Consider the following 4,382-nt stretch of genomic DNA (forward strand, 5'->3'; position numbering starts at 1 on the left):
CAATATCCGCAAATACACAACCAAAAACATATACAATTAATACATACAACTTGCACAAAACAATACACAATTTATAGAAATATAATCAATACATAATTGCAATAATCATACAACTTATGCAAAATACATAATCTGCACAATTAATACACAAGTATATTAATTGTGCTATATATGTACAAACACAACCAACTAGGACAAACAATACACAATTTGCATGATATTTTTCTGGGTATATTTAGGACATTAATTATAATATGCTGAGTTTAACCAACTCCCCAAAAGTCAGAATTTCACATATTAAAATGGTTCATATGACTTCCGATGAGCTCAATATATAACACATTCTTTTCCATTAAGATATCGACATTATTAGTGCTAAACTATTCATCTAACATATGTCCACTGTTTTTATGTCTTATTAATACCTTCCTTGTTGCATTCTCTCCAATCAGGCCACCATATTTATGTATTTATTCAAACCATCTATCAGACTTATTTATTCTAGCCTTAGTTATGTTAGGGCAGGTGGGGTTAGGTGAAGTCAGTATTGTCTATGATAATTTTAGACAAATTTGCTATATATAGGAAAATTTACACTATTACACTAACCTATAACTAAAGGGTTTAGACCCCCCTTTACCTCGAAATTATAGTATAGGGTTAAATTAGGGAATGTTAGGTTTATCTGAGAAAATATATTCCTACCTTAAATATACAGTATAATTTCGAGGTAAATGGGGGTCTAAACCCTTTAGTTATAGGTTAGGATAAGGAAAATGAGGTAAATGGTAATTAAATAGTTTTGGTGAGTTATATCCCTTTCTAACTAAGGTTAGGTTAAGGATGGTTAAGTTGAACTGATGTAGAAAAAATTCCTATTATTATCATATTTTCCATTAACCTCCCTCCCCCAGGTAATAGAGGTTAGGTTGAGGATGGTTGAATTATGTGAAAAAAAATATGCTACGAGTATAATGCAATGTTGAACCAAGATTCGTGTATCAGAGGTTAGGTCCAGGGCGGTTGGGTTGATGCATAAACAACACCTTCTTCCCATATATACAATAAATTTGAAGTTAGATAAAGGGAGGTTAGGCCCAGGACGGCTGGGTTGATGCACAAATAACACGGTCCTCCCATATTTATGATAAATTTGAAGTTTGATAAATGGAGGTTAGGTCAAGGACGGTTGGGTTGTTGCACAAACAACACGTCCTTCCATATTTACGATAAATTTGAAGTTAGATGAAGGGAGGTTAGGTCCAGGTCGGTTGGGTTGATGTGTAAAAACAAAAACACATACCCAACACTATATCTACAATATTGAACACAGTTCCAAGTTTTAAAGGAGAGGGGCTGTTAGGTCCATATCCAAAACATCACTTTTCTATGAATATGGTTACAATGGTCAACAAAGAACCTAGCAGGTTAGGCACAGTGCGGATAGGTTCATATCCAAAACTTCAGTTTTCGAAGAAAAATAGATAAAATATTCAACAAAGCTCCAAGACTCTTGCAGGTTAGGCACGGGCATTTAGGTTCATATAAAAAAAAACATCACTTCTCTGAGTATATGTAGTATCAGAGGCTAGGTCCAGGTTTAGATGGAATGGATGAAAATGTAGGTAAAATGGGTTTTGGCTGTGCTATGATACACAACATTTAGGCATATTTGGTGGAAATTGTCTCCAATTTGATGGCGATAGCTTAAATTTCCCCCCAACTTTAATCAAATCTGCTAGGTCAGGGATAGGTAAGGCTATGTAGGGTAGGTTGGAATATGTGAAAACTCGGGTAAAATGGTCTTTGGCTGTGCTATGTAACAAATCATTTTGGGTATATTGGGTAGAAATTGTCTTAAATTAGGTTGAATTTAGGTGAGTAAGCATAAATTTCACGAACTCTAATCAAATCTAGCTTGGGATATGCTAGGTAAGGTTAGGCAAGGCTGTGTAAGGTAAGATGGAATAGGTGAAAAACTTGGGTGAAATGAACTTTGACCATGCTAAGATACAAAACATTTGGGTATATTCGGTGGAAATTGGCATAAATTAGGTAAAATTTAGGTGGGAAAGGCATAAACTTTGCCAACTATAAGCAAATCTGACTTTGGATATGCCAGGAGAGGCTGGGTAGGGTTGTCTAGGGCAGGTTGGAATAGGTGAAAACTCAGCTAAAATGAGCTTTGGCCGTGCTATGTTCAAAAAACATTTTTGGGTATATTTGGTGGGAATTGTCTTAAATTAGGTCAAATTTATATGGGATAACTTTAATTTCGCCGACTTTAACCAAATCTAGGTTTGGATATGCTAGGATAGGTTAGGTGAGGTTGTGTAGGGTAGGATGGAATAGGAGAAAATGTAGGTAAAAATGGACTTTGGCGATGCTATGATACACAACATTTGGGTATATTTGGTCGAATTTAGGTGGCATAGCAAAAATTTCGCCGACTTTAACGAAATCCAGGTTTGGATATGCTAGGTCAGGTTAGGTGAGGTTGTGTAGGGTAGTATGGAATAGGAGAAAATGGGCTTTGGCGATGCTATGATACACAATATTTGTGTATATTTGGTGGAAATTGCCTTCAATTAGGTGTAATTTAGGTGGCATAGCATAAATTTCGCCAACTTTAGCAAAATCCAGGTTTGGATATGCTAGGTCAGGTTAGGTGAGGTTGTGTAGGGTAGTATGGAATAGGAGAAAATGGGCTTTGGCAGTGCTATGCTACGCAATATTTTTGTATATTTGGTGGAAATTGCCTTCAATTAGGTGTAATTTAGGTGGCATAGCATAAATTTCACCAACTTTAGCAAAATCCAGGTTTGGATATGCTAGGTCAGGTTAGGTGAGGTTGTGTAGGGTAGTATGGAATAGGAGAAAATGGGCTTTGGCAGTGCTATGCTACGCAATATTTGGGTATATTTGGTGGAAATTGCCTTAAATTTGGTGAAATTTAGGTGGCATAGCATAAATTTCGCCAACTTTAACAAAATCAAGGGTTGGATATGCTAGGTCAGGTTAGGTGAGGTCGTGTAGGGAAGGACATATATAATATCTTAGGCTAATGAACTAGTATGTTTATGAAATAGTGTAAATTTTCCTATATATAGCAAATTTGTCTAAAATTATCATAGACAATACTGACTTCACCTAACCCCACCTGCCCTAACATAACTAAGGCTAGAATAAATAAGTCTGATAGATGGTTTGAATAAATACATAAATATGGTGGCCTGATTGGAGAGAATGCAACAAGGAAGGTATTAATAAGACATAAAAACAGTGGACATATGTTAGATGAATAGTTTAGCACTAATAATGTCGATATCTTAATGGAAAAGAATGTGTTATATATTGAGCTCATCGGAAGTCATATGAACCATTTTAATATGTGAAATTCTGACTTTTGGGGAGTTGGTTAAACTCAGCATATTATAATTAATGTCCTAAATATACCCAGAAAAATATCATGCAAATTGTGTATTGTTTGTCCTAGTTGGTTGTGTTTGTACATATATAGCACAATTAATATACTTGTGTATTAATTGTGCAGATTATGTATTTTGCATAAGTTGTATGATTATTGCAATTATGTATTGATTATATTTCTATAAATTGTGTATTGTTTTGTGCAAGTTGTATGTATTAATTGTATATGTTTTTGGTTGTGTATTTGCGGATATTGCATAGTTGTGTATTTAAGGAATATGTGCTAGTTATGTATTGTTCATATTTTGGCAAGTTGCGTATTGATTATATTTTTGAGCAAGTTGTGTAAATGCCGCAATTGTATTTGTGTAAATCGTGTATTTATGCTAGTTGTGTATTTTCATATTTGGGGTAGTTATGTTTTGTATGTATTTGTGCTAGATATGCATTTGTACAAGCTGTGTAATAATTATGAAAGATGTGTAATATTTGTATAAGTTGTGTATTAATTGAGCATGTTGTGTAATTGCATATGGACGAATTGTTTATTTATACCTTTGTGTATTGATTGTCATTGTGCAAGTTGAGTAATTATATAGCAAGTTTTCTTGTATTAATTGTGCAAAGATGTAAAATAATTACACAAACTGTGTAATAATCGTCCATGTTTTATAATAATTTTTGTGATAATAGTGCATTTATGCAAGTTGTGTTTTTAATTTGTTGAAGTGGAACTGATGCAACTGTATTTGTGTGTGAAAATTGTGTATTTGTGTAAGCTCTGTAATCTGATAAAATAGATTTATGGTGTAAGTGTATTTTGGTTTATGAGACAATGTATGGGTATTTTGTGAAAATTATGTTTGTGAAATTGTGTAATTTTAGTGAAAGCGCATTTTTGATTGTCTAAATGCATAAGACTTTTGATATATTTGTGCAAAATACCGTACTTT

Source organism: Procambarus clarkii, chromosome 41 (genome assembly GCF_040958095.1).
Source record: "Procambarus clarkii isolate CNS0578487 chromosome 41, FALCON_Pclarkii_2.0, whole genome shotgun sequence".
NCBI classification, from domain to species: Eukaryota; Metazoa; Arthropoda; class Malacostraca; order Decapoda; family Cambaridae; genus Procambarus; species Procambarus clarkii.